Consider the following 15411-nt stretch of genomic DNA (forward strand, 5'->3'; position numbering starts at 1 on the left):
TGCTCTGTTGATTAAAGATGGCGGATGGTAGCTGTCAAAAAAGCACGTGAGTTTGTTTACTAAACAAGAGCACGCGGAATTTGCCGCCACCACATTTCAACTAAAGATGGCAGCACGGTGCACTCTTGATTAAAGATGGCGGCTGACAGCGAACAGAACTTTTCAAATTGCCCGCTACTACATGCTTAAGGTAGTAGCCGTAAAGAGGGCAGCACGGTGTTCTGTGGATTAAAGATGGCGGATGACAGGTGATGAAATTGCCCGCATGATAGCAGCACGGTGCTCTGTTGATTAAAGATGGCGGATGACAGCTGTCAAAAAAAAAGCACATGGCTTTGTTTCCAAACAAGAGCACGTGGAATTTACCGCCACCACATTTCAAACTAAAGAGGGCAGCACTGTGCTCTATAGATTAAAGATGGCAGATGACAGCTGTCAAAAAAGCACGTGAGTTTGTTTTCAAACAAGAGCACGTGGAATTTGCCGCCACCACATAGAGGGCAGCACTGTTCTCTCTGGATTAAAGATGGCTGCTTGTCGAAAAGCATTTTTCAAATTATCCGCCACCACATTTCAGCTAAAGAGGGCAGCACTGTGCTCTATACATTAAAGATGGCGGATGACAGCTATCAAAAAGCACGTGGCTGTCAAAAAGCACGTGGATTTGTTTATCTCGAGCTAGTGAGGTTAAGTTGGTAGCACTAAGGTTTAGACCCGTCAAGATGGCAGCACTGCCGATGACAGGTGACGAATTTTGCAGCTACTGCGATATAGAGGGCAGCACAGTGCACTGTGGTTTAAAGATGGCGGATGACAGCTGTCAAAAAAGCACGTGGCTGTCAAAAAGCACGTGGCTTTGTTTACCTCATGCTAGTTAGGTTAAGTTGGTACCACTAAGGTTTAGGCCCGTCAAGATGGCAGTACTGAGGTTAGCGATGCGTTGTTGTCGATGACAGCTGTCAAAAAGCACGTGGCTTTGTTTACAAATCTGTTGAAAAGCACGTGGCTGTCAAAAAGCACGTGGCTTTGTTTACCTCATGCTAGTTAGGTTAAGTTGGTACCACTAAGGTTTAGGCCCGTCAAGATGGCTGTACTGAGGTTAGCGATGCGTTGTTGTCTGTCAAAAAGCACGTGGCTTTGTTTACAAATCTGTCAAAAGCACGTGGCTGTCAAAAAAACACGTGGCTTTGTTTACCTCGCACTAGTGAGGTTAAGTTGGCACTACTGAGGTTTAGGCCCGTCAAGATGGCAGTACTGAGGTTAGCGATGCGTTGTTGTCTGTCAAAAAGCACGTGGCTGTCAAAAAACACGTGGCTTTGTTTACCTCATGCTAGTTAGGTTAAGTTGGCACTAGTGAGGTTTAGGCCCGTCAAGATGGCAGCAGTGAGGTTAGCGATGCGTTGTTGTCGATGACAGCTGTCAAAAAGCACGTGGCTTTGTTTACAAATTCAAATCTCGCGCCAAAATTCAAATTTCCCGCCAAAATTCAAATTTCCCGCGGGCGGCGGCGGCGGAGGCGGCGGCGGCGGCGGAGGAGGAGGCGGAGGAGGCGGCGGGAGGAGGAGGAGGCGGCCGAACCATCCAATTATACTACTACTTAAATAGACGCCTCTCCTGATGGAAATAATTTCTGTTTTATTTTCACACTTATTGTAGATAAAATTGACATCTCATTATACTGTAATGTACTTACACTATTCCTCGTTCGTAGCAACAAATAATTCTACCAACACCAATTTTAAAAAAGAATGCTCAGCCATTGTCATTACACATTAATACTACATTAGGGGATGGGTAACGCAAAGGTGCCAATTCTTCTTAGGTAAAGTTTCTAAAACATTTTAGCTCTGTCACCTTTCACCCGTAACATGATTTATTGCAGGGTGCTAGGTCCCAACTTAATTTCTTTATCAAAACATAAGTCATAGTTTTCACTTATATTCACTTCAATTTTTGTTAGTTGTGCATGGAATATTTAAAAACATCAAGATTAAAGTACAAAGGGTTTGGTAGTAAGAAGTTTAGAAAGTTTATCGACCCCTCTCCCCCCTCACTTAAATATACTATCGCCACAAGACCTATCTGTGTCGGTGCGACGTAAAGCAAATAGCAAAAAAATATATATAGTGAAGCGAATCTAACTGCTGTGTGAAAGATACGTAGTCAGTGTACAGCTGTGTGCCTTCGTGTCTGCGACTTATAAAAAAAAATCTTCTGAGAAGGATACATTTAATGTTCTTTACGATGCAAAATACTCTAATTCTGACGTCGCCAAGAAAGGTAACTCGTATGTGCTTAATAAATTAATAGGTAAGGCTAGAAAATGAAAATCCACAGCCTGTTTCCAGTCATTCGACCGGGTCAGGAATGAAATGAATGAAGCCCCCATCTAGTGGCGTGGATAGGAATTGTGCCGGCTGCCGAAGCCTGTCGCACTCCTCTGGGGCAAAGATTAATGAATGAAGGATGAAATAAAATGATAGTGGAGAGTGTTGCTGGAATGAAAGATGACAGGGGAAACCGGAGTACCCGGAGAAAAACCTGTCCCGCCTCTTTTTTGTTCAGCACAAATCTCACATGGATTGACCAGGATTTGAACCACGGAACCCAGCGGTGAGAGGCCGGCGCGCTACCCCCTGAGCCACGGGGGCTCAGGTAAGGCTAGAATATGAATTATTCCATAAGAGTAGTATAATTGGATGGTTCGGCCGCCTCCTTCTCCTCGCGCGGCGCGGGAAATTTGAATTCTGGCGGGAAATTTCAATTTTGGCGGGAAATTTGAATTTTGGCGCGAGATTTGAATTTGTTAACAAAGCCACGTGCTTTTTGACAGCTGTCATTGACAACAACGCATCGCTAACCTCACTGCTGCCATCTTGACGGGCCTAAACCTCAGTGGTACCAACTTAACCTAACTAGCGCGAGGTAAACAAAGCCACGTGTTTTTTTACAGCCACGTGCTTTTTGACAGACAACAACGCATCGCTAACCTCACTGCTGCCATCTTGACGGGCCTAAACCTCAGTAGTACCAACTTAACCTAACTAGCGTGAGGTAAACAAAGCCACGTGTTTTTTGACAGCCCCGTGCTTTTTGACAGACAACAACGCATCGCTAACCTCAGTACTGCCATCTTGACGGGCCTAAACCTCAGTAGTGCCAACTTAACCTAACTAGTGCGAGGTAAACAAAGCCACGTGTTTTTTTGACAGGCACGTGCTTTTTTTGACAGCTGTCATCCGCCATCTTTAAACCACAAAGCACTGTGCTGCCCTCTTTAGATGCAAAATTCGTCACCTGTCATCCGCAGTGCTGCCATCTTGACGGGTCTAAACCTTAGTGCTACCAACTTAACCTAACTAGCGCGAGGTAAACAAAGCCACGTGCAGCTGTCATCCGCCATCTTTAATCTATAGAGCACAGTGCTGCCCTCTTTAGCTACTTACCTTTGAAATGTGGTGGCGGATAATTTGAAAAATGCTTTTTGACAGCAGCCATCTTTGTGCACCACGCTGCCCTCTTTAGCTAGATACCTGTGGTGGCAGGCAATTCCACATGACTGCAGCCATCTATAATCAAGAGAGCACTGTGCTGCCATCTTTAGCTAGATACCTTTGAAATGTGGTGGCGGCAAATTGAAAAATTTCACGTGCTCTTGTTTGGAAACAAACTCACGTGCTTTTTTGACAGCTACCATCCGCCATCTTTAATCAACAGAGCATAGTGCTGCCCTCTTTAGTTTGAAATGTGGTGGCGGCAAATTCCACGTGCTCTTGTTTGGAAACAAAGCCATGTGCTTTTTTGACAGATGTCATCCGCCATCTTTAATCAACAGAGCACCGTGCTGCTATCATGCGGGCAATTTCGTCAGCTGTCATCCGCCATCTTTAATCCACAGAACACCGTGCTGCCCTCGTTATGACTACTACCTTAAGCACGTAGTAGCGGGCAATTTGAAAAGTTATGTTAGCTATCATCCGCCATCTTTAATCAAGAGAGCACCGTGCTGCCATCTTTAGCTAGATACCTTTGAAATGTGGTGGTGACAAATTGAAAAATTTCACGTGCTCTTGTTTGGAAACAAACTCACGTGCTTTTTTGACAGCTACCATCCGCCATCTTTAATCAACAGAGCATAGTGCTGCCCTCTTTAGTTTGAAATGTGGTGGCGGCAAATTCCACGTGCTCTTGTTTGGAAACAAAGCTATGTGCAGCTGTCATCCGCCATCTTTAATCCAGAGAGCACCGTGCTGCCCTCTTTAGATGTAAATTCGTCACCTGTCATCCGCAGTGCTGCCATCTTTAGCTAGATACCTTTGAAATGTGGTGGTGGATAATTTAAAAAGAGAAATTCTACAGCAGCCCTCTCTCGACGCTAATTGCATAAGATGGCGGCTATACATGACTCCTTAAGGGTGCTTACGCAAGATGGCTGCTATACACAGGTTCTAATGAGACGCCCTTGGGATGCTTGCGCAAGATGGCAGTTATACATGGCTCCTTATGAGATGCCCTAGGGATGCTTGCTCAAGATAGCGACTGCTCTTATGGGACGGCTTAAGTGTCCTTGCACAAGATGGCTTGAGACGTCCTAAGGATGCTTGCGCAAGATGGCGGACACAAGATGGCGGCTATACACAACTCCTTATGAGACGCTTTAAGGGTGCTTGCGCAAGATGGTTGCTACTCTTATGAAGAAAGCTAGCTTAGAGGCTAACGTGTCGTGCTAGTTCGATTCATTAAATTTAGGGCTTAAATGGAAAATGTTAAATATATCGAAAACGGTGCACCGTAGAGCAAAACGGACAAAATTTTTCTGCCTAATACCTAGGTTCGCAGTATGAGGAACAAGAAAACCATAGTCTAATGATGGGATCAACGGTTCGGTTCCTACTTAGGCCCTTTGACATTTGCTCTGTTTTAGCTTGTATTGAAGCGAGTCTTCGTAACATGATCAGGTCTAACTATGGTAGAGAGTATAACGTACCGTGCTGGTTCGATTCATTAAATTTGGAGGCTTAAATGCAAAATGTTAAATATCTCGAAAACGGTGCATCGTAGAGCAAAACGGACAAAATTTTTCCGCCTAATACGTAGGTTCGTAGTATCAGGAACAAGAAAAAACATAGTCTAATGATGAGATCAACGGTTCGATTCTTACTTAAGCCCTTTGGCATTGGCAGCTATCTATTTCTACAAGATGGTGGCTGCTCTTATGAGACACAAGATGGCTTGAGACGTCCTAGGGATGCTTACGCAAGATGGCGGACACAAAATGGTGACTATACATAGCTCCTTATGAGACAGCCTAGGGGTGCTCGCGCAAGATGGCAGCTACTCTTATGAAGAAAGCTAGCTTAGAGGCTACTGCGCAAGATAACAGCTGCTGTTATGCATGTGGTGGAGGGTAATTTGAAATTCTATGTGCTTAATCAACAGAGCACCCTGCTACCCTCTTTAGCTGAAATGTGGTGGTGGATAATTTGAAAAATTCTTTTGACAGCTATCATCTTTAAACAATGGCGACTATACATAGTCTGTTAAGGCCTTATCATTCTCCTCCTCCTCCTCCTCCTCCTCCTCCTCCTTCTCTGCCTCCTCCTCCGCCTCTTATGTCAAGGCATAGCTTTATATCGAACAAGTTTAAACCTGCATCGCGAAGGCAAGCGTGTGCAGCGATAACATTATTATGCATGTTTAGACTTTCGAAACATAAGAAGAGTAGAATCAAACGCTGTACTCGATACGACATGTGATCAGAACATTGATTGATGCGTTCAGAAAACAAAATAAGTGATCAAGACTAGAATCGAACACTGTACTCAATACATCATGTGTTTAGAATATGTCAGGGGATACCCTTGTTCTAACAAGATAAGGTTGAACCATAACAAGACTAGAATAGAACACTGTAATCGATGTTGCTAACTTCAACATGTGATCAGAACATTGATTGATGTGTTCAGAACACAAAATAAGTGATCATGACTAGAATCGAACACTGTACTCGATACAACATGTGATCAGAACATTGATCGATGTGTTCAGAACACAAAATAAGTGATCAAGACTAGAATCGAACACTGTACTCAATACAACATGTGTTTAGAACATGTTAGGGGGTACCCTTGTTCTAAGAAGATCAGAATGAAACATAACAAGACTAGAATCGAACACTGTAATCGATGTTGTTAACCTCAACATATGATCAGAACATTGTTTGATGTGTTCAGAGCAAAAGTACAATTTTGATGATTTGCTTAGTGTAAAATCAAAAACTATGGAAACACACTGTGCACATATCGCATAGCTAACTCGCTCAGTAAGCAATATTGCAAAACTACAACTTCAATGATTTGCCTAGTGTAAAAATCAAAAACACACTGTACCCATACTGCGCAGCTAGCTCGCTCGGTAAACGATATAGCCAAAGTATAACTTCAAATTATTTACCTTCCATCATTCGTCTTGTGTGAAAATCAGTCGAACAAGTTATCGCATAAACATGTAACATGAAATATCAGTCAATCTGTTGGCATGGGTTACAAGCATGTAGCTTATGCGGGAAGTAAAATTAAACAGAACGCTAGTGCTATAAGAAATACTCTGCTTACATTTAAGTCCCTAGCTGTTGAACAAGTTATTACATAAATATGTAACATGAAATATCGGTTCGGAAACATATTGTTTCAAGGATGAAAGGACTCTTCCTCCTCCTTACCGCACATTCCTTGTAGGGCTAAGGGGCTAATGGGCTAAAGGGCTAATGGGCAAAAGGGCTAAAGGGCTAATGGGCTAAAGGGCTAAATGGCTAAAGGACTGAAGGAGCAACAACCTCATCGATCGCTATCAGCAAGAACGCTTGTACTTTGTTAAGTGTAGAAAATTAATCTTTATTTGTAAATGGTTTCATGTTCAGAACAAGGAATGGAACCTAGGGGTTACGTCTTACCTAATAAAACCCCGAGGTGCGATGAGTTACGTTTTTCGAACTAGTGTTTGGAACACTGAACTTTTCAAGATGATAGCAGAGAGTTTAGCAATGTTCTGTTGTTGGACTATAAATTCCGCGCTACAACATGCATAAGGTGGCAGCCTTGAGGTTTACTGCCGTAAAGATGGCAAGAGTGAGGTTAACAATGTTCCGTTGTTGGATTTTAAATTCCGCGCTATAACATGCATAAGGTGGCAGCCTTGAGGTTTACCACCGTAAAGATGGCAGCAGTGAGGTTAGCGACGCTCTATTGTCCTTCAAAGTGAGGTTAGGGTTCGTCAAGAAGACAGCTGTCAAAAAAGCACGTGGCTATGTTTACCAAACAAGAGCACGTGGTCGTGACGTCACGGTCACGTAGTATGCTGCCTCAGCATGCAAAGTTCAATGTCTACACCTACGTAGTAAATATTCTGCTGTGTTCACAAGATTTTTTACACATAACTATTCTTTATGCTTTACGTTCATGCACATAGGCTATGCTAAGATAGCAGCACAAACACATGCGAACTTTGTACATTCTAATGGAATATGTTTAGTACTGCGTGCTTCATAGATACATGATGTGTACACGCATTTAAACACGGCTATACTTAATCCTGCTGCTTTGTTTACAAGATTTTTATACATTGCTATTCTTTATGCTTTAAGTTCGTGCACACACAAGCGATAGTCGTACGCTCTGGCAGGAGAAGTTTTGTACGACATTCGATACATTATCTGTGGGTGATGTGTACACGCTTTAGAACATAGCTCTTCTTTGTGCTTTAAGTTCGTGCACATGGGTTAGGGATACACAAAAGCGATTGCTACATGCTCTAGCGGAAGAAGTCTAGTACGATAGTCGATGCATGTAAAATCGATAGGTTTTGCTAAGGTAGCAGCACACTTACACGATTTTAGCACAATCTAGTGGAAAAAGTTTAGTATGATAGTCGTTTCGTGCAAAATCATTAGGTAATGTGTACACGCTTTGAAACAAGGCTATTCTTTGTACTTTAAGTTCATGGGTGATGAATGCAATATCGATAGGTGATGTGTACACGCTTTGAAACATAGCTATTCTTTGTACTTTAAGTTCATGCGTCTTAGTTATGCTAAGATAGCAGCACAATCTACCTGGAGAAGTTTTGTACGAGAGTCGATACATGCAAAATCGATAGTTGATGCGTACATGCTTTGAAACATGACTATTCATTGTACTTTAAGTTCATGGGTATAGGTTATGCTAAGATAGCAGCACAATCTAGCGGAAGAAATTTAGTACGATATTTGATGCATGCAAAATCGATAGGTAATGTGTACACGCTTTGAAACATGGCTATTCTTTGTACCTTAAGGACATGCTAAGATAGCAGCACAATCTAGCGGAAGAAGTTTAGTACGAGAGTCGATGCTTGCAAAATCGATAGGTAACGTGTACACGCTTTGAGACATAGCTATTCTTTGTACTTTTAAGTTCATGCGTCTTAGTTATGCTAAGATAGCAGCACAATCTACCTGCAGAAGTTTAGTACGAGAGTTGATACATGCAAATTCGATAGTTGATGTGTACACGCTTTGAAACATGACTATTCATTGTACTTTAAGTTCATGGGTATATGTTATGCTAAGATAGCAGCACAATCTAGCGGAAGAAGTTCAGTACGAGATTCGATGCATGCAAAATCAATAAGTAATGTGTACACGCTTTGAAACATGGCTATTCTTTGTACTTTAAGTTCATGTGTATAAGTTATGCTAAGATAGCAGCACAACCCAGCGGAAGAAGTTTAGTACGATATTTGATGCATGCAAAGTCGATAGGTAATGTGTACACGCTTTGAAACATGGCTACTCATTGTACTTTAAGGTCACGCGTATAGGTTATGCTAAGATAGCAGCACAATCTAGCGGAAGAAGTTTAGTACGAGAGTCGATGCGTGCAAAATCGATAGGTAATGTGTACACGCTTTGAAACATGGCTATTCATTGTACTTTAATTTTATGTGTATAGGTTATGCTAAGATAGCAGCACGATCTAGCGGATGAAGTTTAGTTCGATGGTCGATGCATGTAAAATCGATAGGTGATGTGTACACACTTTGAAACATGGCAATTCATACTGCTGCTCTGTCCCCAAGACTTTTGAGCATAGCTAATCCTAATGCCGCTCTTAACGACGTCGAGCTAAGGATTGATTACGTGACCGTGACGTCACGACCACGTGCTCTTGTTTGGTAAACATAGCCACGTGCTTTTTTGACAGCTGTCTTCTTGATGAACCCTAACCTCACTTTGAAGGACAATAGAGCGTCGCTAACCTCACTGCTGCCATCTTTACGGTGGTAAACCTCAAGGCTGCCACCTTATGCATGTTATAGCGCGGAATTTAAAATCCAACAACGGAACATTGTTAACCTCACTCTTGTCATCTTTACGGCAGTAAACCTCAAGGCTGCCACCTTATGCATGTTGTAGCGCGGAATTTATAATCCAACAACAGAACATTGCTAAACTCTCTGCTATCATCTTGAAAAGTTCAGTGTTCCAAACACTAGTTCGAAAAACGTAACTCATCGCACCTCGGGGATTTTATTAGGTAAGACGTAACCCCTAGGTTCCATTCCTTGTTCTGAACATGAAACCATTTACAAATAAAGATTAATTTTCTACACTTAACAAAGTACAAGCGTTCTTGCTGATAGCGATCGATGAGGTTGTTGCTCCTTCAGTCCTTTAGCCCTTTAGCCCTTTAGCCCATTAGCCCTTTAGCCCTTTTGCCCATTAGCCCTTTAGCCCATTAGCCCCTTAGCACTACAAGGAATGTGCGGTAAGGAGGAGGAAGAGTCCTTTCATCCTTGAAACAATATGTTTCCGAACCGATATTTCATGTTACATATTTATGTAATAACTTGTTCAACAGCTAGGGACTTAAATGTAAGCAGAGTATTTCTTATAGCACTAGCGTTCTGTTTAATTTTACTTCCCGCATAAGCTACATGCTTGTAACCCATGCCAACAGATTGACTGATATTTCATGTTACATGTTTATGCGATAACTTGTTCGACTGATTTTCACACAAGACGAATGATGGAATGTAAATAATTTGAAGTTATACTTTGGCTATATCGTTTACCGAGCGAGTTAGCTGCGCAGTATGGGTACAGTGTGTTTTTTTATTTTTACACTAGGCAAATCATTGAAGTTGTAGTTTTGCAATATTGCTTACTGAGCGAGTTAGCTATGCGATATGTGCACAGTGTGTTTCCATAGTTTTTGATTTTACACTAAGCAAATCATCAAAATTGTACTTTTGCTCTGAACACATCAAACAATGTTCTGATCATATGTTGAGGTTAACAACATCGATTACAGTGTTCGATTCTAGTCTTGTTATGTTTCATTCTGATCTTCTTAGAACAAGGGTACCCCCTAACATGTTCTAAACACATGTTGTATTGAGTACAGTGTTCGATTCTAGTCTTGATCACTTATTTTGTGTTCTGAACACATCGATCAATGTTCTGATCACATGTTGTATCGAGTACAGTGTTCGATTCTAGTCATGATCACTTATTTTGTGTTCTGAACACATCAATCAATGTTCTGATCACATGTTGAAGTTAGCAACATCGATTACAGTGTTCTATTCTAGTCTTGTTATGTTTCAACCTTATCTTGTTAGAACAAGGGTATCCCCTGACATATTCTAAACACATGATGTATTGAGTACAGTGTTCGATTCTAGTCTTGATCACTTATTTTGTTTTCTGAACGCATCAATCAATGTTCTGATCACATGTCGTATCGAGTACAGCGTTTGATTCTACTCTTCTTATGTTTCGAAAGTCTAAACATGCATAATAATGTTATCGCTGCACACGCTTGCCTTCGCGATGCAGGTTTAAACTTGTTCGATATAAAGCTATGCCTTGACATAAGAGGCGGAGGAGGAGGCAGAGAAGGAGGAGGAGGAGGAGGAGGAGGAGGAGAATGATAAGGCCTTAACAGCCTATGTATAGTCGCCATTGTTTAAAGATGATAGCTGTCAAAAGAATTTTTCAAATTATCCACCACCACATTTCAGCTAAAGAGGGTAGCAGGGTGCTCTGTTGATTAAGCACATAGAATTTCAAATTACCCTCCACCACATGCATAACAGCAGCTGTTATCTTGCGCAGTAGCCTCTAAGCTAGCTTTCTTCATAAGAGTAGCTGCCATCTTGTGCGAGCACCCCTAGGCTGTCTCATAAGGAGCTATGTATAGTCACCATTTTGTGTCCGCCATCTTGCGTAAGCATCCCTAGGACGTCTCAAGCCATCTTGTGTCTCATAAGAGCAGCCACCATCTTGTAGAAATAGATAGCTGCCAATGCCAAAGGGCTTAAGTAAGAATCGAACCGTTGATCTCATCATTAGACTATGTTTTTTCTTGTTCCTGATACTACGAACCTACGTATTAGGCGGAAAAATTTTGTCCGTTTTGCTCTACGATGCACCGTTTTCGAGATATTTAACATTTTGCATTTAAGCCTCCAAATTTAATGAATCGAACCAGCACGGTACGTTATACTCTCTACCATAGTTAGACCTGATCATGTTACGAAGACTCGCTTCAATACAAGCTAAAACAGAGCAAATGTCAAAGGGCCTAAGTAGGAACCGAACCGTTGATCCCATCATTAGACTATGGTTTTCTTGTTCCTCATACTGCGAACCTAGGTATTAGGCAGAAAAATTTTGTCCGTTTTGCTCTACGGTGCACCGTTTTCGATATATTTAACATTTTCCATTTAAGCCCTAAATTTAATGAATCGAACTAGCACGACACGTTAGCCTCTAAGCTAGCTTTCTTCATAAGAGTAGCAACCATCTTGCGCAAGCACCCTTAAAGCGTCTCATAAGGAGTTGTGTATAGCCGCCATCTTGTGTCCGCCATCTTGCGCAAGCATCCTTAGGACGTCTCAAGCCATCTTGTGCAAGGACACTTAAGCCGTCCCATAAGAGCAGTCGCTATCTTGAGCAAGCATCCCTAGGGCATCTCATAAGGAGCCATGTATAACTGCCATCTTGCGCAAGCATCCCAAGGGCGTCTCATTAGAACCTGTGTATAGCAGCCATCTTGCGTAAGCACCCTTAAGGAGTCATGTATAGCCGCCATCTTATGCAATTAGCGTCGAGAGAGGGCTGCTGTAGAATTTCTTTTTTTAAATTATCCACCACCGCATTTCAAAGGTATCTAGCTAAAGATGGCAGCACTGCGGATGACAGGTGACGAATTTACATCTAAAGAGGGCAGCACGGTGCTCTCTGGATTAAAGATGGCGGATGACAGCTGCACATAGCTTTGTTTCCAAACAAGAGCACGTGGAATTTGCCGCCACCACATTTCAAACTAAAGAGGGCAGCACTATGCTCTGTTGATTAAAGATGGCGGATGGTAGCTGTCAAAAAAGCACGTGAGTTTGTTTCCAAACAAGAGCACGTGAAATTTTTCAATTTGTCACCACCACATTTCAAAGGTATCTAGCTAAAGATGGCAGCACGGTGCTCTCTTGATTAAAGATGGCGGATGATAGCTAACATAACTTTTCAAATTGCCCGCTACTACGTGCTTAAGGTAGTAGTCATAAAGAGGGCAGCACGGTGTTCTGTGGATTAAAGATGGCGGATGACAGCTGACGAAATTGCCCGCATGATAGCAGCACGATTCTCTGTTGATTAAAGATGGCGGATGACAGCTGTCAAAAAAGCACATGGCTTTGTTTCCAAACAAGAGCACGTGGAATTTGCCGCCACCACATTTCAAACTAAAGAGGGCAGCACTATGCTCTGTTGATTAAAGATGGCGGATGGTAGCTGTCAAAAAAGCACGTGAGTTTGTTTCCAAACAAGAGCACGTGAAATTTTTCAATTTGCCGCCACCACATTTCAAAGGTATCTAGCTAAAGATGGCAGCACAGTGCTCTCTTGATTAAAGATGGCTGCTGTCATGTGGAATTGCCTGCCACCACAGGTATCTAGCTAAAGAGGGCAGCATGGTGCACAAAGATGGCTGCTGTCAAAAAGCATTTTTCAAATTATCCGCCACCACATTTCAAAGGTAAGTAGCTAAAGAGGGCAGCACTGTGCTCTATAGATTAAAGATGGCGGATGACAGCTGCACGTGGCTTTGTTTACCTCGCGCTAGTTAGGTTAAGTTGGTAGCACTAAGGTTTAGACCCGTCAAGATGGCAGCACTGCGGATGACAGGTGACGAATTTTGCATCTAAAGAGGGCAGCACAGTGCTTTGTGGTTTAAAGATGGCGGATGACAGCTGTCAAAAAAAGCACGTGCCTGTCAAAAAAACACGTGGCTTTGTTTACCTCGCACTAGTTAGGTTAAGTTGGCACTACTGAGGTTTAGGCCCGTCAAGATGGCAGTACTGAGGTTAGCGATGCGTTGTTGTCTGTCAAAAAGCACGTGGCTTTGTTTACAAATCTGTCAAAAAGCACGTGGCTGTCAAAAAGCACGTGGATTTGTTTATCTCGCGCTAGTTAGGTTAAGTTGGCACTACTGAGGTTTAGGCCCGTCAAGATGGCAGTACTGAGGTTAGCGATGCGTTGTTGTCTGTCAAAAAGCACGTGGCTGTCAAAAAACACGTGGCTTTGTTTACCTCACGCTAGTTAGGTTAAGTTGGTACTACTGAGGTTTAGGCCCGTCAAGATGGCAGCAGTGAGGTTAGCGATGCGTTGTTGTCTGTCAAAAAGCACGTGGCTGTCAAAAAACACGTGGCTTTGTTTACCTCGCGCTAGTTAGGTTAAGTTGGTACCACTGAGGTTTAGGCCCGTCAAGATGGCAGCAGTGAGGTTAGCGTTGCGTTGTTGTCAATGACAGCTGTCAAAAAGCACGTGGCTTTGTTTACAAATTCAAATCTCGCGCCAAAATTCAAATTTCCCGCCAGAATTCAAATTTCCCGCGCCGCGCGAGGAGGAGGAGGCGGCAGAACCATCCAATTATACTATTCACAAGGCAAGAAACAGGAACACCCACGATCAACTATGATTCATTTCCCTGAGATAACTCGGATACCAGAATAAGGCTTCACAATAAGAAAGTTTAATTCAAAAACACAGCGCCATTTCTTTGGAACTGAATACCCTCAATCCTATCTTCTACAACTAATTGCAATGCCATAAATTCAAAATTTTCTCCTTACAGGCCATGAAGGCACCAAGTGTGATGAAAGTATAGTTTCAAACTGTTTAGGTGAAACTGCGTCCTTCCGAATGAATCGAAGCACGCTTTAATTTCTTGGGATAGATAGCCTCTAATTTCACTTCTAATAAGTAGAAATATATTGATATTTTTTATGATTCTCAAAATGAAGTCGTACAAACTTTTCACATAAATGCAGCTCCTTCTGCTAATCACTGGTAGAGGGGCAGCCTCCGAATACTAAGATAGCGAAGTCAGCTTTTTCAAGGACAGAATGGGCTCCACTCCGCACACTTTGTTGTGCGTTGTCCGCATGTAAAAGATCATTGGTGACACATAAAGTGTGTAATCGACGAAATTAGGTATTACTCGGCAATAGATCACTCGAAGTACTTCAATTTCTCCGTAATCTGGTAGAGTAGAACGGAACGTCGAACTTAACTCACACGACGTCACGCGAAGTCTAAATAGCATCAATTCGAAATTTATGACCTATACCATAAGGAGTTGGGGCGGAGTAAATAAAGGTTTCTACCCTTTATGTTATATACATATTTATTAGTGTAGGTACAGATCACAATCTGTCACTGAGAGCCGCTCTCTCCTACAATCTTTCAACTCGTCGAGATGTTTATTTCTGTTGAAATCCTTAAAATTTCGACATTATGAACTTATCCTAATGGAGTCCTTACTTCTCTCCACTCTAGCATAGAATGAAACATGTCATTCTGTTTTAATGAAGCTGTTTCTTTTTCAAGTAAAATTCTGTTAACATATGTTTTATTACCAGGTAGTTTATATGTATTCAAAATTAGTTTCGGCAGACCCGCCTCTGTGGTGTAGTGGTTAGTGTAATTAGCTGCCACCGCCGGAGACCCGGGTTCGATTCCCGGCTCTGTCACGAAATTTGAGAAGTAGTACGAGGGCTGGAACGGGGATCACTCAGCCTTGGGAGGTCAAGTGAGTAGAGGGGGTTCGATTCCTCCCCCAGCCATCCTCGAAGTGGTTTTTCGTGGTTTCCCACTTCTCCTCCTGGCAAATGCCGAGAAGGTAGCTCTCTGAAGGTCACGGCCACTTTCTTCCCTCTTCCTTGTATATCCCTTCCAGTGACTCCATCCTTATACAAGGTCCTGTTCAGCATAGCAGGTGAGGCCACCTCGGCGAGGTACTGGTCTTCCTCCCCAGTTTCATCGTCCCACGTGCTCCAGGACACTGTCCTTGAGGCGGTAGAGGTGGGATC

The sequence above is a fragment of the Anabrus simplex genome, chromosome 1 (genome assembly GCF_040414725.1).
Source record: "Anabrus simplex isolate iqAnaSimp1 chromosome 1, ASM4041472v1, whole genome shotgun sequence".
NCBI classification, from domain to species: domain Eukaryota; kingdom Metazoa; phylum Arthropoda; class Insecta; order Orthoptera; family Tettigoniidae; genus Anabrus; species Anabrus simplex.